Genomic DNA, 26,877 nt, shown 5'->3' on the forward strand with positions numbered 1-26,877 from the left:
GTGTCTAATCTGACTGTGTTCGGATTTGAAGTGGCTTGAAAGTTTGAAGAGCTTCCATAAAACCCTTGCTGTTGCGGTTGTTGCTGCTGAGCTCTGCTTGGGTCTAAGAAAGGCGGTGGTGTGAATTGCTGAGCTATCTGTTGTTGAGAAGAAGAATCTGGTCTTGAATACATCATCGTGTATGCTGAAGGATCAAACTGATTTGTTATGGAAGGTCCGGTGTTTGAGATGAAAGCTGTTTGAAGCTTCGCGTGTTGAGAGGCTGGTTTTTCTCCACTGATACCTCCTGCAATCCCATAGTACATCTCTGGATTTTGAGGAGTTAGTGTTCTTTTTGCCTTAAGCTTTTCTTCTACATCCTTGTTCTCCAATCTTTGAATTAACTCATAAACGGTGATTGTGTCTAGAACACCATTTTCTTTAAGAATTTCAAGAAAACTGCTCCACTTTGATGGTAAGCTATCAGCAAATCTCTTCACCATTTCTTGTGGAGTGGCAGTGACTCTAAAAGCAAACATCTCGCTTAACAAGTGATGGAATCTTGTAGATAACTCTGCCAAAGTCTCATTCTCCATACACGTGAATTCTTCAAACTCTTTCTTCAGTAATTCTTGCTTGATCTTTCTAGATTGAGCATTTCCTTCACATCGTAACGTGAGCATATCCCACAAGCTTTTAGTAGTCGTGCAGTAAACAAACTTGTGGTAAATGTCTCTGTGAAGAGCTTGTGTGAGAATCATGAATGCTTTCTTTTCTAACTCAAATTTCTTCTTATCATCATCAGACATAGTGCTGTAAGTTTTTGGATTAGATCCTGCAACTTCCAACTCATTTTCAAATGGGGTGAAGATGCACATCCATAGATCTTGACCTTGCCCCTGAACATAAGTTCTCAGCCTTTCTTTCCACCATCCCCAATCATTGATGTGATTTAGTTTTGGCGGTTTTGTGCTTGTACCAGTTTCACTGTCGTTCTGCATCATTGCTTGAATGCTGCTGCTTTGATTTGTGACCAATGCCCATTGATTTGCAGTTATCATTGCAGCTTGAGGTGGGGCAATAGCCTGCATCCATGCAGTTTTGTTGAAATCTGACGCAGATTGTGTAGCTGATGATTGCGTAGCTGATGATTGTGGAGTCAAAGTTGTTGTAGTCCACGCGGTTGGATCCCACTGACCGCTTGTTCCCATTTTATGAAAATTAATATATTAAGTGAAAATTGATTTAAAATTTGAAAAATTAATTTTCACAAACTATGTTAAAAACTTGAATGATAACAAACAGCCGAAAGATCCTTGATCGAAAGACCTGAAAAACACAAACTTGTTAAACTTAAACAGACTGGGATCGAAAGATACTACTTGTTCGAAGGATCAACAGTGTTCGAAAGATCACTGTTGAATTTCGAACAATGTTTTCGAAAGATTCTCCAAACGAAGGATCCTTATCTTTCGAATAATAACTGTAGCTCGAACAATATATCCTTCGGAAAGATTCCTTGGCTCGAAAGATAAATCACAGGCTTCGAAGGATGTTCGAAGGATCAATATCTGTCGAACCTCCTTTGATCGAAAGATGATCTTTCGACTTCGAAGGATATCTTTCGATGTGAACTGACACAGCTGACACAAAGGTGACAGGTTGGTGAAAAAGGTGATTGGTTGGTAGACAACTTTCGGCAGAAAGGTATGTTCAGACCTTACCTTTTCACCAACTCAGATTTGACTAATAAAATATTGCCTAAAATAGAAGGTTCTTATCCAGAAACCGGTCACCGGAGTAAGCCGGAATTTTGGCCGGAAATTACCAAACCTTTTAAAACAAGATTTTAAGTTACCCAAACCTTCCTTTAACACACACGGTTAGTTTAGAACACGTTTTTACGTCAAGAAATCCAAGAAAAACACTAAAAATGGGTGCTAAACCAAGTGAGTTTTGTCCAAACACTCCAAAGTCTTGTATAAACTCGGTTTTTTTAACAAGGAAAAGAGCCACGGCTCTGATACCACTTGTAGGTCCCCCGGAGGTCGAGGTTAAACCTTATCCTTGTTATGTTTAACACACTAGCAAGTGCGGAATCCAAGCTAGAATGCAAACCGATAGTTTATATGAGAACACAAGCTACAAAGAGAAAGGTAGACACACGATATATCAAAGTTTTCTCTTGTATTTCAGTGGACACGGTTACAGCCCTTGACCAAACTGAAAATACGCTCTCTACAAGACTAAGTTCACTCACACAATGAGGTGAACACATTACATGACTATATATACCCATAACAGTTAGTCTGGCCGAAGGATCAGATTGACTGCTCGAAAGATGATCTGTCGATCATACAGCTATCGAAGGATCCACATATACCTAGAAGGATGGTATATCCTTCGAGGTCCAACTGCATCCATCGAAGGTTATCTTTCGAGCTCATCGAAGGATATAAACAATCCTTCGATGACATCCTTCGACACAACAAACTTACAATCTATGTGTTAACTGTTTGGCCAAGTCAAACCAGGAGGATGGTTGACTTGGTCAAACTTACATTGAAACACATACACAAACCAACAAAAGACGTAAACAAGACTAACAAAAGACATCGTTTTATATCATTACAAAATACAGACAAAGTACAGACACAAGTGCACCAACAGGTTTTGGCTTTTATCATCAGCAGATCTTACATAACCCAACACATATCCAACCTGTCAAGCCGTTTGGGGCCACCATCTTCTCCTAAGCTACCCACTTAATACTTTTGCCACTGTCTTTGTTCCCCAAACGAAATTCTTTCGAATTTTCTCCAAAGAATTTATGACACCCAAAGGGGCTTTGAAAAGGGAAAGGTAATAGTTTGGAAGGGCTCCAAGTACCACCTTAGCTAGGGTCACCCTTCCCGCCAATGATAGACTTTTTACTTTCCACCTGAATAACTTAGAATTAAACTTGTCAACAATAGGTTTCCAATACTTGACTCTTTTCATGTTCGCCCCTATGAGAAGACCAATAGAAGTAAAGGGGAACGTACCGCCTTTGAAATGAATGAGGTTCGCCATAAAATGAACCTCTTCTTCGACCACTCCGGTGCCAAAACACAACTCATTTAAGGTTAAATTTGAGCCCCGAGCAAAGATTAAAGCATCGTAAAATCCGGTTGAAGTTTAAGATGTTTTCTTCTAACCATTTTCTAATGAAGACAACATCATCGGCATAACATAAGTGGGTTAATGTGGCACCTCCATTAGGCAAAGAGACCCCTTTGAAACAATCTGTATCCACCGCTTTATCATAATGACTTCCAAAGCTTCCAACATTAGCACAAATAAAACTGACGAGTTTGTGTACCCTTGTCTAAGGCCTCAATCAATCAATCAATCAATCATACCTAGTAAAATCCCACAAATAGCAAAGCTATTGGTAGGGTCTGGGGAGGGTGGGATGTAGGCACACCTTACCTCTACCCTTAGGGATAGAGAGGCTGCTTCCAGTGAGACCCTCGGCTCCAAAACACCCAGAAAAGAAATAAATAGAACATGAGGTGTATGTGTGTGTGTACGAAGCTACCAACATAACATGAGTGGTGAAAGAGTGCATGGTAAACAAGACAAATATAATACAAACAGCCTATACAAATAGATACATATCTACGACCATACACTATACCTAGAAACACAATTGTACCCTCTCCTAGAAATCCTTAACCTTAATCCTATGTCTAAGGCCTCTAAAAGGTTTGAATTCAGTGGTAGGGGAGCCATTCACAAGCACCGACAACTTCCCCCACCTCAACACACAATCTATCTGATCGATGCATTTTAAGTACACCTTATTGAATATTAATTTTGATAAAAATGCATTGATATTAGTGTAAGGTATGCTACATTGATTCGTTTCGGTATATAATGGTTTGTTGAGAATATGCGCTAAACCAATCAATTTAAATTAACTATGGGATGGTTGATTTATTGTGGGAATTAAAAGAAATCTAAAACTCATGTTGTTTTGACATTTTGTCGCAAGTTAATTCAATATGTCAATTATGATGGAAAGTGACAAAAGTGTGACACTATTTCTAGGACCAAATGAAAGAATACAAGATTTTGTTACACTACAATTCGAAATACATGAAGGCATGTGAATTAATACGTGAAGTATTATTGGGCTCTAATATTAAAATTAAAGAAGTCTAAAGGATCACGGGTCGGTGGTTTGCGGATGAACCATTTATATATGTGGATTAGAATTAATTTAGGGGGGAAGTCCACTAGAAATTAAGAAGGCCAACGAGGAAGGTAGGCTGAGGTTATTAAAAAGGAATGGAAGACAACTTTTTTTGGGGGAGTTCGCAAGTTTGGGAAGCAGTTCGCATATATTGCAAGTTTGACGGCAGCTTCTTTAGAGGAGAGAACGCAAGTAATTTTTTGATGGTTGAGCACTAGGGCTGTAAACGAACCGAACGTTCAGCGAACAGTTCGTGAACCATTCGGCGGGAAGTTCGTTTATGTCCGTTCGTTTAATAAACGAACGCACATGAACAAGAAATTTCGTTCGATTAGTTAAATGAACGAACATGAACAAAGGTCTCGTTCGTTCGATTGTGTTCGTGAACGTTCGGTAAGGTGTTCGTGAACGTGTTCGTGAACATTCGTTGATTTGCGTTCGTTTATGTTTGTATGTTTGTGTTTTAATTGAAGATCTTTGTATTTTCTTATATTTTATTTGTACTTTTTATATTATTAAACTTTTATTTTTTTTTTTATTTCCCTAACAATTAAACTAGGAAACCCACTTTCACCTTGTTTATGCATCATTTACCTTTCATTTCTCATTATTTACATTCAAGTTCGAGTGCTACTCTCTGGGCCATCTATCTTTATCCTTCGTCGCATTCGTCAAATTTATTTGTGTTCGTTTGTGTTCGTGAACCGTTCGCGAACACACTCATTTCCTTAATGAACGAACACGAACATAAAATCTCGTTCAGTAAGTGTTTATGAACCGTTCGTGAACACATTTATTCCTTAACGAACAAACACGAACAAGGCCTTGTTCGTGTTCGTTAGGTTCGTTTACAGCCCTACTGAGCACAGAAACCAAAGCAATAAGATGACAACCATGCGCAGCTAGACGCTTGTGACTTCCGTCCGGATGAAGGATTGTCTCGGTTTGCATTAAACTTTGTTTTTCAAATTCTTGTTAACTGGTAAATGTTGACCACTTGTGTTGATCTTGTGAAACGTTTATTATATTTGAATTGTTCGTTTATCAAGCGTATTGACAATTTTCTTGCATCACTAGAGGGTTGGTAAGTTGGTGGGTAACTGGTAGAATTAAACGGGTTATTAGGTTGTATGGTAAGTCTTAAAAACTATCCCTAATAATTAATCAATATCACTAATTCCAAACCATGTCTATGTGGTGTTATGAATCTGTAAACAAATTTTTATGTTAAAGCAAGCAATATGGATTTGGGTGGGGGTTACTTTTTCTTATCTTGATCACAAGTTTCTTAATCAGTTTTCGTGTTTTTGAAATCAATTAATCAAACCCCTCAAATTAGATAATTTTAGTTTTTAGTTAAAATCTCTACACTGATCACAAATTTCCGTGGATACGATACCCTACTTATACTATCTATTTGGTTTAATTAGATTTTTGTATGACACTTACGACAGTCATCACTATCCATTTCCTCCAAAGCGACAGAAAGTTCATAGTTTTTAGAGTGTCCAAAAGAAAACATAACTCACAATGTACCCATATTTTTTTATGTCCCCATTGTCATCTTTATAATATCTTAAAAGCTCCATGTCAAACATACAATCCTAAACATAACACAAATTCTAACACAGTATCCGAATTTCTTTATTTTTAAAGTATAAAATCATGATGACAATAATAGATAAAAGATTTAAAGGAAATTTCAGTTTCCATAGATAAAACATTTTCGACATCAATAAATAAGATAATGGAACTTTCAAGTTTTTAGAGAGGGTTATATAAATAAAATAATCTTAACTTTTTTTATAACAACATAAAATAATATGTATAAAGTAATAAAAATGTTAATTTTTTTATGAATATTAGTGTGTTAAGTTTTAATAAAAAATGATTAAAAGAATAAGAGAAATAAAATAAATAAATAAGGAACCATATGATAAGAAATAGCTAGTTTCTTGGACATGTAATTTGAAGCGGCATCGTTAAGCCGAACAAAAAGTAATGTAAAATGATGAATCAGCCACACACGTTACAATGTGTAACTCGCAATTATTAAACCGAAAAAGTAAAACATGAAAAGATTAACTAAGTTGGCCTATGACGTGTGAGTTTTGACGGAGTCATTAAACTATTAAAAATAGACGTAAAAACTTTGAACGAAAAATTTTTAAAAAATGTAAAGTACAAGAGACCAAAGTTAAAAATAGAAAAATGTTGGGGATAAAAATTAAAAAAATTGTTTGTGATAAATATGTAAAAGATGAAAACTATGAGGTTAAATGTGTAAAAGATAAAAATTACGGTTATGTAAAAGATATAAACTATTGGGTTGAAAGTATAAAATATAAAAAGTAGTAGGATTAAAGTAAAATTGAAGAGTAAGACAAAAGTAAAAAAGTCAAATATAGATTAAAAAAAAAATAAAATTGTAGAAATCAACCTTTATGTTATACTCAAACTGTATTTCGTACTTTTCACTATTAAATCGGCAAAAACCAACCTTTATATTCATGTTTTGCTACAGGTTCAACCTTTACCACTAACCTCGTCCAAAAACTCAGTTACCTTACCTTTGCATGTGAGGGTATTATGGTCTTTTCCCAACCTTTTCAGTAAAATAATATATTAAATAAAAGGTTTGGGAAAAGACCATAATACCCTCACATGCAAAGCATGCGAGGTAAATTAGCTGAGTTTTTGGACGAGGTTAGTGGTAAAGGTTGAACCTTAGCAAAACATGAACATAAAGGTTGGTTTTACCGATTACATAGGGAAAGGTATGAAGTGCAGTTTAGGTATAACATAAAGGTTGATTTCTGCAAGTTTGTCTAAAAAAATGTTAACGAGGTAGTGGTGGAGTGATTGGGGAAATACTTGGTGTTCCTTGTGACCCAGGTTCGACTCTCACTCTCCCCGTTATTTTCTGCGGCATCCATCTGAAGGGCGAATACGGGTGGCGCTGGTTCGTCTTGGATGGGAGACGAGGTTTTACCAATTATTCCACCCTCGTGCCTTCGAGCGGGTGAAGGTCGGGTTTCTGCGCATCTGGGAAAGACAATGGGCTAGCGGCATTTGAGTAGTCGACCTTGGCCACAGTGTCCGGTGTCACGGTGGTTGGCATGTCGTTTCTTGTCGTTAGAAAAAATAAAGATAAAAATGAATAGTGAATATGTGAGGGGAAGAATTTTTTATAAGAGTAAACTTCTGTTTTGCTCCCTGTGGTTTGGTCACTTTAACTGTTTTGCCCCAAACGTTTAAAAATAGTCATTTTCCTCCAATAGTTTGCTATGGTTTTTCCATTTTGCTCCCCGCCTCTAACTTCATCCAAATTGTCTGTTTTTCCATTTTGCTCCCCGTAGGGAGCAAAATGGAAAAATCCTAGCAAACTATTGGATGAAAATGGTTATTTTTAAAGGTTTGGGGCAAAACCTTTAAAGTGACCAAACCACATAGAGCAAAACGTAAGTTTACTCTTTTTATAATTAATATATAGTTAATAATCTATATATATTAATAAATGAGATGATTTGGGTCATGTGTCATTGGATGGTGAAGCTATTTTGCTTATGTGGCATCCTATGGTTGAGTAGAGAGTGATTTTGGGAGGGAATTCATCTCATTCTCTATACACAAACCAAATTTCACAAAACACAAACCAAATGGATGCGGGATCCGGAAACAACTGGGTCGGACTTTGGGTCACCTAATGATCCAAACGGATCCTTTATGTATACATCTTTTTCATTCTTTTCCATTCCCCATTCACTATTCACTTTGGAAACCCTAGCGCCTCCTTCATATTTTCTGCAGATCGAAGAGTTTCACAGTCACGAAACCCTAGCCCTCATCATCTTCCCTATTTTGATTTAAATGAAAACCCTATATCGCTCATCTTCCTCTACTGATTATCTCATACATCGTCCATATACTCTCTATCCTCTAAAGGTATGGTCTGGTTCAGTTTAGGGTTTTTCTTTCTTGTGATACTTCAGTTCTTATTGTTGTTTTTGGGAAATTAGATGCTAATTGATTCTAATTCAATCTTTCGTTGAGTTCTTATTATTGTGTCCCAGTTAGAAAGATCCAGTTTCAAGCTACAAAGCTTTTCATGAATATTCAGTCTCAAATCTTGAGGTAATAACTTTTTTTTATTTTTTTGATTTGGAATATGAGTTGTTGTATGATTAAGCTCATTAACAATCTGTCTAATTATTACAACATTGACTTCCACCATGTGTCCTACTCTTCCCTAAATATAATTCTTTGATTTTTTTCACCAATGAATTAGGTCGTACAACTCAATTTGAGGTTTTCATATGAATATCTTTTTTAGTTTCTTCTTCTATATTGTGTGTGTGTTTGTTTTGATTTTTTGCTTAAATATGGATAACGAGATTTGGATATTATGCAATCGCTTTGTTTGTGTTGAATCTGTTTTTGTTCATTTTGTTTGTTGTTAACAAATTGACAACCATTAGAGTAATGGGGATCCAATAATTCGGTTAAAAAAGTTTATTACAATGGTGAAGATTTTCGGCATTGATGCTTCGATTGTGGTTATTAATGTCAGATAATACTTTTTCTTCGTGATGGAAAGTTGGTATTTACATTTGGTCGACGATTGGTCAGCGGCTACCGGTATGTTTTGATTATTAATGTTTGCTATCGCCTATCTTTAGTGTATTTATTTTTGTTATTTGACAATGGATGTTTTAGGGATTCATAAGCTATTTGGATATATTATAGCAATAATTATCCATATTGATGTCTTCTATGTAGATTGTAGACTGACTCAACCTTCGTGAAACCCAAAAAAAATTTGTCTCTGGATTCCAGCTTTCACTAACGCACATGTACTATTAATTTCAGGTAAAAATTTAATATTGTATTCATCTTTTTAATCGATACTTTGGATTTATATTATACATCATTGTTATGATTCTTAATTGCAGAAATGAACGCTAATGATGATGAGTTAGGTCGGTTATCGGCTTCTCAAGCTGATAAGATAGCCCTAATGTATTGATGGATATAGATTTATTTTTGTGTGTGTTTGTGTATTTACTGATCAAAATTTTGCAAATTGGTTGATGTCAAAATTTTACAGATTCATTACAGATCTTAGCCAAACTTGAAATTCTAAATATAGAAAACTCGATTTCGCCATTTTTAAAATCTGACCAACTTGATGTCAGAAGATTTTCAAGAAATATAAAGTAGTTTCTTTCAATTATTAGAAGACTAACAATTAGGTTCTACTCTGTTCTCGCTCCATGAGGTTTTTGACTTTCATCGTTCAATCCACAACATTTTCACGGGTTCTTTTATCCCTCTGTTCTTATATGTTATTGTCTATATATTCATAAAGTAGTTTCTTTCAATTGTGGTTTCATAGTTAAAAATTGTATTTGTTATTTGATGGTTTATGCTTTTTGTCATATGCATCTTCAATCCAGCAATCCTTAAAGTAGTAAATTTTCTCAAAATGTTCAACTTTGTCTTGATTGGGATCTCTTAGTTTGAGATGCTATTTGAATTAAACTTTTTTTTGTCATGTGATTTATACCAAGAATACCAAATCTCATTTCGATTTATCTTTTTTTGGCAAATTTTCAATAGGTTTTCTTTGCGGTTTACTTCCTCCAATTCATTCAGGCGTTTTGAGAATATGTCCGGTTATTGTAAGAATTAGTTTTCAAACATGTTTACAGTTTTAGTGCTTTCTACATGTTCTAAAAGTAGTTATATATATTTATTTTTAGGCATCAAGGAGTATCAACATATTTATTGCTTAATCTGGTTCGGCTCTTTGGTTCACGCTCAATACTGTTTTTTAGATAAAATGAATTTGTTTTGTACAAGTATGTTTAAGTTGATTTTGAGAAGTCATACGATCAAAAATCAATTTTATTCTTTTTCAAACACGAATCTTACCATCTTTGTTTATCCTAAGGCCACAAGTTAGATTTTGGTTTTTTATATTCTCTCATACGATTACATTTTCTCTCATATATCAATTACATTTTTAAATGAATTCGATGCATGCATATATTTTATTACTTTTGGAAAATTTTAACTTTCAGGTGTATACGTTTGGTCCTACATTCAGGGCAGAAAATTCTAGCACATCTAGACATTTAGCTGGATTTTGCGTATTCTTTCGGTGTTCTTACATTACAAAACTAAAGAATAAGCTTTTTGGTTTTTAATTTTGGTTTTATATTGTGAAGATAATTGAATCTGAGCTTGCATTTGCGGACCTGAATGATGACATGGCATGTGCCACTGCCTATCTCCAGTATGTCGTATGTTACTTCATTGACCCTTGATTATTGGTAGATTATCTTATAGCCCCTCTGTTCTTATAAAAGGTTCCGTTTTATATGAATTTGTTCAAAAAGATATTATAAAAATCAGGTTTTTCATATCCAGATACATTGACTGATTATTAGATAGAGAAAGTCATAGTTTGAAGCTATTTTTGGCGAGCTTTGATATCAAGTTATAAATTTAATATGGAAATTTTCAAATTTTAGGTGAAACATGTTCTTGAAAATTGCAAGGAAGATATGGATTTCTTCAACAATTGTATTGAGAAAGGGATCATCGATCGTTTGAGTGTATGATTTTTCTGTGCAACTTATAATCATGCATCTTTAAATTTGTTTTCCTGCTATATATGTGTAAATTGTGATTTTGCTCAACAGGATGTTGAGAAAAGGTTTGTGCGAATGAAGTACACAGATGCAGTTGAACTGCTTCTATAATCAAAGAAGAAATTTGAATTTCCGGTACTTTTTTTACACATTTTAAAGTTGCCAAATACTTTTGACTTTTGAGAGTCAACCGGTTAGTCTTTAAAAATTGTAGGAATGCGCTTTTAATTGTATTCTGAATATATTGTAATAGGTGAAATGGGGATGTGAATTGCAAAGTGAGCATGAACATTATACAACTGAGGAGGCTTTTAATGGATGTCCTGTTATTATAACAAACTACCCTAAGGCATGATTTCTCATCTCTTTCACTGATAGAATATAATTCTCCTTGCACCTACTGTGTGAATATTAAAACTATTACCGAGTGATTTGGTCCGCCGTCATCACTTGGCTAAAGACTTTTAGCTCCAAGAAGTTTCGCTAATATAACCTTTCTTCTCATTTTCGTTTAGTACAAGTTCAATCTATAATCTGTATTTCAATATTGTGTCATGTATCTACTTCAGATACAAATATTGATCGTTGAAATCAGCACTAAAAAGTTGATAAAAGTTGATGCTGGAAGCTGTACAGGGAACTAATTATTTAGCTTTCCTCTCATAGTTGTTCTACTATCATGGTAAATGATACAAAACATTCTTTTAATCAAAGATTTGTTTATCTGCAGACCGGAAGATCTTCGCGGACCATTTGGAGAGTATGGACCCCTGAAGGATGTTTACTTACCGCGTGACTATTATACTGGGTGAGTTAATGATCTTTAGCAGTCTATGAACATTTTACCTATTATTCCCCTTTCTAAAATCAACGGTCATGTTGTTGAGTTTAGGTACATAAATGCAAGAATATAGCTTTGTTTTTTTAATAAATATATATTTTCTAATTTGTTGTTACTTTATCTTATCAGCGTGGACCAGTATGGTAGCCGTTTGATTCAACAGAAACTTGAAACCGCTACTACCGAGGATAAAAACATGGTTTTTCAAGAGATTTTCCCTCAGGCTCTTACTTTGATGACCGATGTCTTTGGAAATTATGTGATTCGGAAGGTGTTGTCAACAACTTATCTTTTATTATGTAACTGTGACATAAAAATTATGCCGTTTTTTGCAACTATAACAAATTTTAACTGCTTTTTGTTTTAGTTTTTCGAGCATGGAATGCCAGCTCAGCGAAGAGAATTGGCTGGAAAGCTGTTGGGCCATGTTTTGTCCCTTAGTCTTCAAATGTACGGCTGCCGAGTTATACAGAAGGTAATAATATGTTGCACATGTGTTATCTAATTTAGTGATTTTACCTACATTATTATGTATATGTGGTTGTAAAATTCACATTATTATGTTAGTTGATTTGCATATTGTATATTAGGGGTGATGATGATCATGTTAGGTTGGTTTTTACAAAATTTTGGGATAATTACAGTTTCTAAAACGACAAACATGTTTTTGGTGGATTATGTTAGGTTGGTTTCTAAAACTGTTTCTTGGCATATGGAGATGATTTCCGTATATTTATTATGAAAAAAAAAACTCTACAGAGTTGAATAGAGATTTAGAAGACACTATCGCATAAAATTGGATTTAGCATGTATTTAGGTTTTAAATTGTAACACCCCAAAAATATGCAATTTATGAATGTTATTTAAAATGTTTAGTCATGTTATATTTAACCTAGTAAAGTATATATGTTAGTAACTTGAATAGAGGGAAGGTTATGAGACAAATAGCAATTTAAGTAAATAGGGGGACTAAACTTGTTAAAAGATGGAAGTTTTATAATTACTAGTAAATAAGAATTAATAAAAACTAAAACACACATTACGTGTGTTCTCTGGAGATCGATCAAGAAGGGGAAACAAGGGGAAACCCTAAATTCTGCAAATTAGCAAAACTGAAAGGGAAATCAAGGCCAAATCACATGCATGAACTCGAAACCTTAACTATCTAAGCTAGTACAACAAGCGGTAAGTCGGATTTTCTGTTTTGGATGAATTGTAGAAAGTGGGTTTTAACCCAATCATGAAATTATGTGGAAATTATATACAAGTAAGAGTTAGGGTTTCATAATGGTTCGAAAATTCTGATTGATTGAATGATTTAAGTGTATTACCCAATTGTTGTGAAGAAATCATAAACCCAATGTTTTGCATGTAAGCTATTAGATGAAAATTTATACATGATCTTGCATAGAGATAGAAGAATTAGTTAAGATGGTGTAGGATGAAAGAAAGTTATGAACTTGATTGATTCTTGTTAGTTTAGAAGGTGAATAAGTAAAGTTATGTTGTAAATACTTGTACCTTGTGCTTTGTTGATAATGTGCACATCAAGTTATAAATTCAATATGGAAATTTTCAAATTTTAGGTGAAACATGTTCTTGAAAATTGCAAGGAAGATATGGATTTCTTCAACAATTGTATTGAGAAAGGGATCATCGATCGTTTGAGTGTATGATTTTTCTGTGCAACTTATAATCATGCATCTTTAAATTTGTTTTCCTGCTATATATGTGTAAATTGTGATTTTGCTCAACAGGATGTTGAGAAAAGGTTTGTGCGAATGAAGTACACAGATGCAGTTGAACTGCTTCTATAATCAAAGAAGAAATTTGAATTTCCGGTACTTTTTTTACACATTTTAAAGTTGCCAAATACTTTTGACTTTTGAGAGTCAACCGGTTAGTCTTTAAAAATTGTAGGAATGCGCTTTTAATTGTATTCTGAATATATTGTAATAGGTGAAATGGGGATGTGAATTGCAAAGTGAGCATGAACATTATACAACTGAGGAGGCTTTTAATGGATGTCCTGTTATTATAACAAACTACCCTAAGGCATGATTTCTCATCTCTTTCACTGATAGAATATAATTCTCCTTGCACCTACTGTGTGAATATTAAAACTATTACCGAGTGATTTGGTCCGCCGTCATCACTTGGCTAAAGACTTTTAGCTCCAAGAAGTTTCGCTAATATAACCTTTCTTCTCATTTTCGTTTAGTACAAGTTCAATCTATAATCTGTATTTCAATATTGTGTCATGTATCTACTTCAGATACAAATATTGATCGTTGAAATCAGCACTAAAAAGTTGATAAAAGTTGATGCTGGAAGCTGTACAGGGAACTAATTATTTAGCTTTCCTCTCATAGTTGTTCTACTATCATGGTAAATGATACAAAACATTCTTTTAATCAAAGATTTGTTTATCTGCAGACCGGAAGATCTTCGCGGACCATTTGGAGAGTATGGACCCCTGAAGGATGTTTACTTACCGCGTGACTATTATACTGGGTGAGTTAATGATCTTTAGCAGTCTATGAACATTTTACCTATTATTCCCCTTTCTAAAATCAACGGTCATGTTGTTGAGTTTAGGTACATAAATGCAAGAATATAGCTTTGTTTTTTTAATAAATATATATTTTCTAATTTGTTGTTACTTTATCTTATCAGCGTGGACCAGTATGGTAGCCGTTTGATTCAACAGAAACTTGAAACCGCTACTACCGAGGATAAAAACATGGTTTTTCAAGAGATTTTCCCTCAGGCTCTTACTTTGATGACCGATGTCTTTGGAAATTATGTGATTCGGAAGGTGTTGTCAACAACTTATCTTTTATTATGTAACTGTGACATAAAAATTATGCCGTTTTTTGCAACTATAACAAATTTTAACTGCTTTTTGTTTTAGTTTTTCGAGCATGGAATGCCAGCTCAGCGAAGAGAATTGGCTGGAAAGCTGTTGGGCCATGTTTTGTCCCTTAGTCTTCAAATGTACGGCTGCCGAGTTATACAGAAGGTAATAATATGTTGCACATGTGTTATCTAATTTAGTGATTTTACCTACATTATTATGTATATGTGGTTGTAAAATTCACATTATTATGTTAGTTGATTTGCATATTGTATATTAGGGGTGATGATGATCATGTTAGGTTGGTTTTTACAAAATTTTGGGATAATTACAGTTTCTAAAACGACAAACATGTTTTTGGTGGATTATGGTAGGTTGGTTTCTAAAACTGTTTCTTGGCATATGGAGATGATTTCTGTATATTTATTATGAAAAAAAAAACTCTACAGAGTTGAATAGAGATTTAGAAGACACTATCGCATAAAATTGGATTTAGCATGTATTTAGGTTTTAAATTGTAACACCCCAAAAATATGCAATTTATGAATGTTATTTAAAATGTTTAGTCATGTTATATTTAACCTAGTAAAGTATATATGTTAGTAACTTGAATAGAGGGAAGGTTATGAGACAAATAGCAATTTAAGTAAATAGGGGGACTAAACTTGTTAAAAGATGGAAGTTTTATAATTACTAGTAAATAAGAATTAATAAAAACTAAAACACACATTACGTGTGTTCTCTGGAGATCGATCAAGAAGGGGAAACAAGGGGAAACCCTAAATTCTGCAAATTAGCAAAACTGAAAGGGAAATCAAGGCCAAATCACATGCATGAACTCGAAACCTTAACTATCTAAGCTAGTACAACAAGCGGTAAGTCGGATTTTCTGTTTTGGATGAATTGTAGAAAGTGGGTTTTAACCCAATCATGAAATTATGTGGAAATTATATACAAGTAAGAGTTAGGGTTTCATAATGGTTCGAAAATTCTGATTGATTGAATGATTTAAGTGTATTACCCAATTGTTGTGAAGAAATCATAAACCCAATGTTTTGCATGTAAGCTATTAGATGAAAATTTATACATGATCTTGCATAGAGATAGAAGAATTAGTTAAGATGGTGTAGGATGAAAGAAAGTTATGAACTTGATTGATTCTTGTTAGTTTAGAAGGTGAATAAGTAAAGTTATGTTGTAAATACTTGTACCTTGTGCTTTGTTGATAATGTGCACATCAAGTATTTGACAAAATGCCTAAATGAAAATGCTAGTCATATAAGCCATAAACTTTATGTGAACTGAATATGTTTATGAAGCATGAGTAAATTGTATGATGTTTTATCGATTGATATGTGTAAATGAGTATGAAACATAAATTAAAAGAATGAATGGTTATATGTAGGCGTTAAGGAAGAAAGTTCGAGTCAAGTGAAGCAACAAGGGGATCAAGACCGAGGTACGCTACTTGTACAATTTTTTAGTTTTCACGATATTTATGTGTTTATCAATAAATGTGTTAATTCAAACCAAGAATGGAAAAAGATGTATGTATAGACCCTTCTCTTGAACGGGTCGAATAATGTTATTGTAAGATTAGAAGGAATGGCATGGAGTTCCACTGGAACACATTACCGTGCAAGAATGAAAGAATGTAGTAAAGCACAAGTTGTGAATGTCACATTTGTTTCAAGTCCGTAAGTTAGATTCTTGAGTTAAAGAAAGAAATTTTTGTTCTAATGAGTTTTCGATGTTGTGGTCATGTAGGTAAATCTCATGTCTAGCTATCAAGCTTTGCCCGGTTCGAACACGCCTCAAGCCCGTCAAGCGTTCCGCATTTTGTAAAAGTCAATGATTAATACTTTGTCACTTATGTCTACGTCTAGTAGTTAAACCTAGTTTCTATTATGTTTGTCTTTTGGAAAACTTGTAGTAAGTACGTATATAAACCTAATGGTTTTGTAAGTAAAAACATGGTATGTTTTTGTGACAACCCTCACTAAATCAGGTATCCGTATGACTTAATTAATAATTAATTACTGCTTAATTACTGTGCTTACTTGAAATTGTGAATAAGCTGCTACTTGTAATACTGATACATGTACATACTTGCATCATACTTTATTTACTGTCACTACATTATTTACATGCTGAACCTTAGTGACAAACATGATGCACAAAAGCACAGTAGCACAATGAACGGATAACCTATTGAACGTGCTGTCATAACTAGCACCAGGCAGATACTGCCTCTAAGGCCTGTATGAGCCAGAGTTTACTACACTAATAGTGAGTGTAGAGATACAAGGGTTGTAGAACTGCGTCTCTAGGAATAAGTTACAGTGACAGGATGTGCCAAAAACGTACTCTAAGTACAAAACTCAGCACTTTAACTAAAAATTCAGCCTCTAGCTAACTAATAAAGTGCCAAAACATGAGAAAAATATTACTAGACACTTTCCAAAGTGACGGGAATAAGTTGTGACACTAAAATTGATAATAACAACACTTTAAAGCTTTGTTAAACGCTTTAACGGATTACTATCCAACCGAACAACTGGACTTTACCCGGGACATGAAAATATTGCCATTAACATTGTTTATCTTTTTCTGAGCCAGTTAGGGTCCCTGAATACCCTAACACCCACTGAAAAGCACAACACACTAGTAACCGGTTTAATCCCTAAACTAACTAAACTAACCTAACTAATACTTAGTGTTTAGTTGGAAACTAACTAGGTTACCCCCCCCCCCTAACCAAACCGTCCCCAAGGGGGGACACCCTTGTCCTTCTTGTGATTATTTTATTATACTTGTCCCATATCAAGAAAGCATGTAATCCAATGGGTAATGATCATTCTAATTGCCTATAAGATCACCTCTTAATCCATCATTCATTCACTTAACATTTCACCACAACAAAACTCTCTCTCTCTCTCAAGAGCTCTCGGCCGAACACCCACATAGCCATCCATCCATCTTTCGATCTTGAACATCCAATTCCAAATTCATACAAGTGCTAAGGATCACGTACGAGGAGGCTTGGTGCATTCGGAAAGTGAAGGACCTCACCCTATTGCTTTTATCCACTCATTTTGCGTCTAGAATCTTCCCTAGCCTCGAGCTAGTAGTAAGTTACTATAATCACACTCTCGATCTTTTTTAAAGTAGTTAAAACGGAATATGACGGTTAAAACTTGTGGACATACAAAATGATCCGTAAAAGTCTACTAAAAATACTAAAAGTGATGGTTAAAAGCTAGATTGTTGTGTAAATCATGTAGGATTTGTTTTGTGTTGTTATTTGGGCCCGATCTATGTTATGGTAGCTCGGATCATCGTTTAACCCGGATTGGTCATGATCATGGATCATGACATAGAGCTTGTTTAAGTGTAACAAGGGTTAAGTGATGAAACTCTACCACACACGAAACTTGAACTTGTGTAAAAGCGACTTTACTTATGAAATAGTGTTTAAAACTAGTAGATCTACGGATCTACAAACGGTATTTTCAAAGAACCAAGTGTCCAAGAAATCATATTTTTCTAAAGCCGGATCTTACATGAACAAGAATGGTTTGTAAAACACACAAGTGTGTAAACACTTGTGTAACACTAAGTTTCGACAGAGAACTTGTAACATCCCGAAATTTAAAAACTATATACTAGAATTATAAAATACATAATAAACAAGAATAAGCTAACTAGGATAAATAACCTAGTTAGTTAAAAATCTTGTAGTAACATTTGAATGAGTTAAAAGGGCCAAAAATATAAACTAGATAAGAGTGGAGGGACTAAAGTTGTTAAATATGAAACTCTAATTACTAAGTAGTATGAAATCAAACCAAACACCTCAAAATTGAGGTTCTGGTCGATCAACAACAGAGAGGGGCGACACCCACACCTCCAAACCCTAACATCAACAAAAACTCTAAATTGAAGGCTCAAATCACGTTGTAATCAAAATCTGAACATAGAATTGTGATCTCCTCGTCAAGAAGGTCATAAGGTATGTCAAATTAGGTTATTTTGATACAAATCAAATTCTTACATGAGATTGAAATCGAAGGTTGAGCTTGATTATGTGTTGTAAAACATGAAATTGGAAGTAATGTGAAGTCTAGGGACAAACCCTAGATGTTTCTTGTTAAAAATCTTGCATGTTAGTTGTAGAAATCAAAATCACTATAGTGGGTGATTAGTAAGTTGGTAGAACTTGATAAACACTAGGATTAAGACTCTTGTTCTAGTGAAAATTGAAATTGTGAGATAATCTCTGAAATTGTTGATGTTAAAATATGTGTATAATGTTTAATTGAAGTTAATTTGAGTGATAAATTCAAGTTATGAACTTGGTTTAGATCATGTAAAAATCTGACCCGCAAGGTGTTTGATAAAACGCCTAAATGAGGATTTAAAATGTTAAAGATTGTTAAAAACGCAGATTTACATATGTAATGAATGAATGCGTTAAAGCTTATGAAAAAGAGTTCTAATCTTTAATGAATTGGACTCTTTTAGGCAAGGAATCCGAGACGTCGAGTGGACACGCCGGAGGTGATACCCGCGGAAAAGGTGCGCTTTGAAGGTACGCGACTTTAGTCTCGTCAAATTAAGTTTATTTACTTTGGTTTGAAATGTAATTGATGATGTAGAGTAAAGGATGCGTTTGATGTGTCGCTAAGTGCCGAAGTGCACTCGACTATCAAACGGGTCAAAACAAGAACTCGGTATTTAGTTGGGTTAGTCATTGAAGTGATGGTTTTCACTAAATGGCAAAACGGGTCAAAATGATGTTTTAAAATAGTCACGGAAGTAGCGACTTGAAAGTCTCATATCTAGATAAATGATAAATTGCACCATGCTAATGATTTGGTGATAGTGAATCTAAGTATAAGAACCCGGGATATGGGTCGAACAATGATGTTAAAGGAAAAAGGATTGTTGAAACGGAATGCTTGAATTCCGAACAATCAAGTAATAGTTTTAGAGGAAATGCAAAGCCAGGGAATTGGCATGAAAACACCAAGTATGTGAGCCCGGGTAGTTGGGTAAATATGTTGAAAAGGTTTTAAGAATGAAAAGAGATGCTATGCACTCATACTATTGGGTCGAATAACGGAAATAAGGAAATTTGGGAACCAAATTGTGGGTATCTCGGTTTCCGCAATGTAAAATTTACATGATTAAGTCCGAGGTTTTATTACGGACTCATAGCAAGAAGAATCGGTTAAATCGGATAAGCGAGTAAAAAGTTACGAACTTGTAAAGTTGAAAAATAGCAAAAGAGTAAATGTGCAGAGCCCACCGTAAATTACGGTTCCACCGTAATTTACGGTGGAGCTCAAACTGTTACGGTGAGAACCTCCTGAGTTACGGTAGAACCATAATCATTCCAGGTCCACCGTAAGTTACGGTGACACCGTAATTTACGGTGGAACCCAGGAAAAACTTGTATTTTAGGGCCACTCGTGTTGTCAAACTTGTTTATACATTATATATTAAGTCGAAACTAACGGTTTTTAGTGTTTGACTCTAGGTACAAATAAATCTCTCTCGGATGATGATCAAGCACCTTGTCAAGAACCGAACACGCAAACTGAAGCTTCCGCATGAATATAATTTTGTCTAAACTTTAAACATGTCATAAATACTTTTGGTTGATGGAAAATAAAATCCCCCATCCTTGGGAAGGAAAATAATTACCAAGTGTATACGAACGCACATGTATTAAATCCCCCATCCTTGGGAAGGAAAATAATTACCAAGTGTATACAGAATGTAAACACGAAATAGTTGTCTAACTATTTCCCAAAAACTTAAACCATAAAGCTAAGGCACGACCGTCCGTCTAATAGAGTTAGTACGTGTAGGTCGTCGCACAGCTGCTTGATCAGGAGGTATACTTGGTAGAGACGCACCACTGTGAGTTCATGTCCCCCTTTTCTCTTAACTGTTTTCAGTTTTCTAAACTGCGGGGGTGAAATACATGTTACAATGTTTACGAATACTTTATACATGGTATGGTTAGCGTAAGGAGGTTTACTACTTAGATCATGTGAGTGGGTAGGCGGAAACTTGAGGCCATTAATCCTCAGGGTAGGACCGAGGGACAGGAGCGGTAGATCTACTTGGGTGTAGCGAGCCCAGCCCCAGGCCCAACAGTACGGACCTCGGGGTGACTTTGTGCCCAACGCATAAATCCGCTAGGTTTGAGTCTCCCTACTTGCACTTCACACATATCAATGGCCTTGCAAACCATTGGTGATCTCTTTTTTTTTTTTTCCTTATTTGCTACATACCAGGATTTTTATACTTACAAGGTTTATTTACTCACTTACACATGAACTCGCTCAACATTATTGTTGATTTTTTTTCCAACTTACATGTATTTCAGGAAATTAAAGGATCTGGCGCGGTATGTTGTGTTTTCCCGCTGCATATGGGTTCCGAGGTCATCCCGGTTTAGGAAATGTGACTTTTTCCTGGACGGGTCACAAATCTTAAACTGCATTCTATTCATGTTGATGTTTATGTCTTTCAAACAATATTTTATTTTATGTTGTTGTAGTTTTCAAGACAATGTTGTGTTACGTTTGTTTTAAAACTTAATCTACGGATGATCTTGCATGGTTTTTATTTCATATAGCTTTGTTATGATTAAGCTATGGTATTAAGAAGTCACACCAAAATTAACCACGCTTCCGCAAAGCCAGGGTGTGACAGCTTGGTATCAGAGCTCTGATCATAGCGAACTAGGATTCCTTCTCGAGTCTAGACTATGATCACTAGGGCTCTCACGAAAACATTTTTTTTACTGCATACCACTTAAGTCCAGATCCAAAACGTTTTCATAAACAAATGATTGAGCACATTTTATTTATTATTTATAGGCTCAGTCTGGGAGGCTGAGGCTCGGTCTGAGAGGCCGAGGCTCGGTCTAAGAGACCGAGGTAGTTGGCTAGTGGGACTAGGAAGAGCAGTCTGAGAGGCTGGGAGAAATTTGGCTAGTGGGACTAGGAAGAGCAGTCTGAGAGGCTGGGGAGAATTTGGCTAGTGGGACTAGGAAAGTCAGTCTGGGAGGCTGGGAGGCTAGTGGGACTAGGAGAATTATTTGATTGCTTAATTGGTGACTAATGTGTTTACCTGATTGTTTGACTGATTATTTGTGCATATTTGTGTTTATGTTACAGACACATGGACTCGTCCGGCACTGGTGATTCAGACACCACAGGCCCTAGACCCATAGTATCCGACGACCTAGAGTCTTCAGAGCGCGAGGTTCACACATCCGACGTTACTAGCACAGACGAGGATGACTTTCAGCCCTTTGCGTTACCTGACGAGGCTGTTGAGCTCGCTGATGGCCCTTTGGCCGGGGACCTACCGCTCGTAGAGATCCCTGCTCCCATACCTTTGGCCGTTTATCCCGCTTACGATTTACTTCTCGACGCTTACGCTGATGGCAACGTCGATCTGTTTGATGATGAGCCCCTAGAGGATGAGGTTCAGGGCGAGGCCCTTCTAGCTGCTGGAGATCTTTTGTTGATCGCAGATGCTCCCGCTGAGGAGTCACTTGCTCACTCTCCGGTCCCAGACTCTTTCGAGTCTGTGGCCTCCGCACCTTCACACACTCAGAGTGCGCAACACTTCTCTCACGGTTCAGACCCAGATAGAGCATCCTCTGTAGCCCCTGCTCCGAGCGTTGCTTACGACCACGATGTTGAGGAGGATTCCGATCCTGTCTTTCCCCCAGGATTCGACCCAGACCAGGAGATAGAGTTCATCCACTTGGATCAGCCTATGGTTGAATCAGTAGACCCAGTTGACTCTGCATTCGCTGACGATGCAGATTTTGATATCGAGTTCATTGATCCCGAGCCTGCCGTGGCCCTTGAGCCGGTAGCTACTCCTGACCCAGTGTTTGAGCATGACCCTGTTCATGCTGGCGCACCCATTATCGATCCTGTGATTCCTGACCCACCCATTGATGATCCCCTTGTTGATGCTCCACTACTGGAGGGTGACCATGTTGTTGCTGCTGATCATGTTGATCCCCCACTTATCGCTGATGTACCTGCTGACCCTCTTGTTGCACCCCACCATGATCCTATGCCTGTTCAGTTTGATCGTGCACTTTTTGAGGCACAGATTGACCCACGAGATGAGCACGCCCAGCATGGGTGGATTCCTGCTGATGATGAGATTCCACCTATTCCCCCTCCTGCCATCGATACACGTCACGTTGATACCTCTTTGACATTCCCTCAGTTCACACCTCCAGGTCGACCTGGAGAGGGTTCTTTGGCTCATCCTTTTGGACATGTACCGGTATCTATCCCAGTTATACCACCGTCTTCTACTACTATTCCCCCTGTTCCACCATTTCCTGTATCACCTTTCGATCCAGCCAGTGAGCCATTCCTTTGGTCGTCACCACCTGTTATGCCACCGACCGACCCCTACCATCCTTTCCACATGGGATACTCTATTGAGGACGTTTTGATGTCATTTGTTGTCCAGCACGAGGCACACACACGGCGCATTCAGGAGCTTGAGAGAGCTCAGCCGCCGCCATGCCAGTGTCAGGGTCAGACCCACCCTACTTCTTCGCAGCACCCTCGACCTTTACCACCGGACTATGCTGCACGCCTTTTGGCACTAGAGCGGCAGGTTGCTTCTTTCTTGCGTACCCAGAGAGCCATGGAGGAGGACTGGCTCCAGTTGCGTCGTTTGTTCTACACCCATTTTCCCCATCCTCCACCGCCGTCAGTGTAGAGCTCTTCAGTACCGTATGGGTAGACGTTGGTGAGAAGACGGCGATTGCTTTTGACTGCACAGCATTTTTGGAGACTACATTCTGATTCTGACTTTTGTTGACATGTATATGGGATGTATTGACACTGATTTGATATAGTTTTGGACTAGGGTGATGTAGCCCTTAGTCACTGATGATGTATGACACTATGATGTACTTGTACACTTACTATGTGGTCTCGATATATGGCAATCGCAGTATTCTCATCATATTTGATGTTTGATTGATTATTTATATTTTTATGACATGGGATGTTGTGTGATTGATGTATTTATAACATGGGATGTTATGTGATTGCCCTATTTATAACATGAGATGTTATGTACTATTACTGTCATTATATACGTACGCTTTATTATGGCCTGACCAACGTGAACACATCTTTAGAAGATGCCGAGACGTCAAACGCCGATGCCTACCAATGAGGCAGAACTCCGGCAAGTCATCGCTGCTGCCATCGCGCAATACGCCGCCTCTCAAGGAGGGACTAGTGGAAGTAACTCTGGCAATACTGGCAACAACAATCCACCTCACGGTAATACTAAGTCATTAAGACATACCATGACCTAATTGGATATCTATAGCAAAGATGCTAATGCCGTTCATATGTTGTAACGTATGTGCAGGGTGCACCTACAAGCAGTTTCTAGACTGCAAGCCTGTCAACTTTGATGGCACAGGAGGTGCTGTCGCCTTTGTTCGTTGGGCTGAGAAAACTGAATCTGTTCTTCGCATGAGAAAATGTGCACCAGACTAGCAAGTCACCTATATTTCTGGGCTATTCTTGGATGGAGCCCTATCTTGGTGGAATTTGCAAGTGCAGACTCTTGGAGAAGCTGCTGCCTACGCACTAACATGGGCCGAACTGAAGGAACTTATGCGCAAAAAGTACTGCTCTCGCGCGGAAATCCAAAGATTGGAAACTGAGTTCTAGCATTTGAAAATGGAAGGTCCAAAGATCGCGGAATATGTTCAGAGGTTTCATGACTTATCGCATGTGGTACCCTATATGGTCACTCCAGAATTCAAGCGAATTGAACGCTTCATTTGGGGTTTAGCTCCCCAAATCATAAGCATGGTGACCTCCTCCAAGCCCGCAACAATTACTGAGGCGATTGATCTGAGCGTGGCTCTCACTGAGGAGGCTATTCGCCTGAACAAGTTCGATGAGATCGAGGCAAAGAAGAAAGAGACTCACGTCGAGTCGTCCGGAGGTAACAAGCGGAAGTTCTCGAACTTCAAGCAAGGCACTAGTGGGGTTGTTAAGAAAGGAGAGACAAGCGCGCCAGCTCAGGTTACAGCTGGTAGTGGAAGGAAAGGAAAAGGATATATGGGCACCCAAACCAAGTGTAATACCTGCCAGCGACACCATTCTGGCCATTGTAGTGTGAAGGTATGTGAAGCATGTGGAAAACCTGGCCACTTGAAGGATTCTTGTTGGGCCACTGTTGGCCAGGGAGGCCAGGGAGGATTCGGAAACAGAAACAATAACCGGGGTGTAAATGGAAACCGCGCACAAGGAAACATTGGAGGAAATGGGAATCGAGGCAACAATGCGAATCAAGCTGGCGCTGTGAATCGTAACCAGAGGAATAATCAAGCTGGTGGAAATGGGCAAAGACCTGGATGCTTTAACTGTGGTGATGCTGGGCACTACAAGAGGAACTGCCCAGAGTTAAACCAAGCCCGTGGAAGAGTGTTTAATATCGAAGCGAGGGAAGCACGCCAGGACCCCAATGTCGTTACTGGTACGTTCCCTGTAAACCAACGCTATGCATCCGTTTTATTTGATACTGGTGCCGATTATAGCTTCGTATCATTAGAGTTTAAGAATATGCTTGGGTTAGCCGCTAGTAAGTTAGATATTCCATACTCAATCGAATTGGCCAATGGAAAGTTAGTAGAAGCCAATGAAGTTGTCAGAGGCTGTGTGATCGAATTGGGAGAGCGTGAGTTTGCATTGGATTTACTACCAGTCCAGCTGGGAAGCTTCGATGTGGTAGTAGGAATGGATTGGTTATTAGGCAACAAGACAGAAATAGTTTGTCACGAAAAGGTCGTTCGTATCCCAACCGAAGATGGCGAAACAATTGTGGTTCACGGAGAGAAGCGTGATACGCCGTTAAGAATTATCAGTTGCCTCAAAGCGCGAAAGTGTTTGCAGAAGGGATGTGCTGCCTTTCTGGCACACATTGTAGATAAGAAAGCTGCAGAACCAAAAATCGAAGACATCCCTGTCGTGAGGGAATATCTAGAAGTCTTCCCAGAGGACTTGCCTGGATTGCCGCCTCAGAGGCAAGTGGAGTTTCGCATCGATTTAGTCCCAGGCGCCGCGCCTGTGGCTAAGGCACCTTATAGACTTGCCTCATCTGAGATGCAAGAACTGTCGACACAACTTCAAGAGTTGTTAGACAAGGGATTTATCCGACCAAGCTTCTCGCCTTGGGGAGCTCCAGTTTTGTTTGTCAAGAAGAAGGATGGTAGTTTTCGAATGTGCATTGACTACCGGGAGTTTCACACCCCGATCTCCACGTGCCACCGGTGGGCCCGGTGTGGGTTATGGTGACGTAGTTGGCATCATCATAGACAAACAACACAATATAAAAATGCACAGCGGAAGCAGAATAGATTCATTTCAACTTTAAATAAAATGTAATATTAAATATCACGAGTAGTTGAAACGGATCCACAGGCGGATCAAATAAAATAAGATAATTGTTCAACAGTTTTATTGTCATCCGAGCTTGCGAGACTATTGTGGACGCTCTAGGAAACAGCCAGCCTAGTACGTGTAGTACCTGCACTTAACCTTTTGGGAAAATACGTCAGTTTACACTGGTAAATACAAATTAACTGACTCATTTTGAAAATGATTGAAAATTGATTTAAATGCACATGGCATAAATATTTTTATAACTTGGGTTAATTATGCAATATAAACTTGTGAACGAATTACATGTTACTCATGCGTTCAGTAGCCCGGGATCTTGTCCGGGTTAAAGATTAATAGACACACCACATTAAAGAGTTATACACGACGGGTGTACGCCTACACCCCGTGCTCTGGTCGTGGCCATCTCGTAAGATAATGCCAAGGATATCCGGGACATGGTCATTAACCCCCCAAAGGCTTAAAGTAAAACAAGACTGTTTAAACGAGCCGATCAAAATTATTCAATTGAACACCCAAGGGTGCAAGATTTTGTACGCTCGGTCAAGCGGTATTCTATATACCGTAACCCAAGCCCGTATAGGGAAAATAAGTTAAAAGTATTTACCTGAGTAAGTATGAATCACAATTGGTAAATGAGGGTAGCTTTTACTGGGCCTCCTATTCTGGAACAAAGGTTTATAATAACCTATTAGATTCCTAACGGGTCTTTATTTAAGCCTAAGCTTAGACCGGTTAGTTTTAAGAACGATACGGTTCAAGCGCACGATTAAGCGAAGACCGGATAGAACGTGATTTAGACCCGACAAGTTTGA

General features: G+C 37.4%; 3 long non-coding RNA genes and 1 other non-coding gene across 6 annotated transcripts in view; all 4 read left to right on the forward strand.

Annotated features, from left to right (window-relative positions):
• Positions 1 to 7,990: 7,990 nt before the first annotated feature.
• LOC110924563 lies at positions 7,991 to 11,215 on the forward strand. 2 transcript variants are annotated; one of them, XR_004885840.1, is made up of 9 exons: positions 7,991 to 8,161; positions 8,290 to 8,350; positions 8,787 to 8,854; positions 8,996 to 9,085; positions 9,836 to 9,897; positions 10,447 to 10,521; positions 10,753 to 10,836; positions 10,924 to 11,007; positions 11,126 to 11,215. It is a non-coding gene; the product is annotated as an uncharacterized LOC110924563 (transcript). The 2 variants fall into 2 exon arrangements; XR_004885839.1 differs by lacking the exon at positions 9,836 to 9,897.
• A 383-nt stretch (positions 11,216 to 11,598) lies between these two features.
• Positions 11,599 to 12,271, forward strand: LOC110925808. The gene is made up of 3 exons (XR_002584748.2): positions 11,599 to 11,680; positions 11,843 to 11,984; positions 12,081 to 12,271. It is a non-coding gene; the product is annotated as an uncharacterized LOC110925808 (long non-coding RNA).
• Positions 12,272 to 13,293: 1,022 nt separating this feature from the next.
• Positions 13,294 to 13,762, forward strand: LOC118489035. Its single transcript, XR_004885842.1, has 3 exons — positions 13,294 to 13,383; positions 13,471 to 13,554; positions 13,673 to 13,762. It is a non-coding gene; the product is annotated as an uncharacterized LOC118489035 (long non-coding RNA).
• A 383-nt stretch (positions 13,763 to 14,145) lies between these two features.
• The window catches only part of LOC110925636, a 42,204-nt gene continuing 29,472 nt past the window's right edge, over positions 14,146 to 26,877 (forward strand). Inside the window, exons 1-5 of one of the 2 annotated variants that reach the window (XR_002584630.2) lie at positions 14,146 to 14,227; positions 14,390 to 14,531; positions 14,628 to 14,735; positions 15,976 to 16,029; positions 16,338 to 16,417. This is a non-coding gene — a long non-coding RNA (uncharacterized LOC110925636). The remainder of the gene's footprint in view (positions 14,228 to 14,389; positions 14,532 to 14,627; positions 14,736 to 15,975; positions 16,030 to 16,337; positions 16,418 to 26,877) is intronic. The other variant, XR_004885841.1, reaches the window with a different exon arrangement.

Source organism: Helianthus annuus, chromosome 17 (genome assembly GCF_002127325.2).
Source record: "Helianthus annuus cultivar XRQ/B chromosome 17, HanXRQr2.0-SUNRISE, whole genome shotgun sequence".
Lineage (NCBI taxonomy): Eukaryota > Viridiplantae > Streptophyta > Magnoliopsida > Asterales > Asteraceae > Helianthus > Helianthus annuus.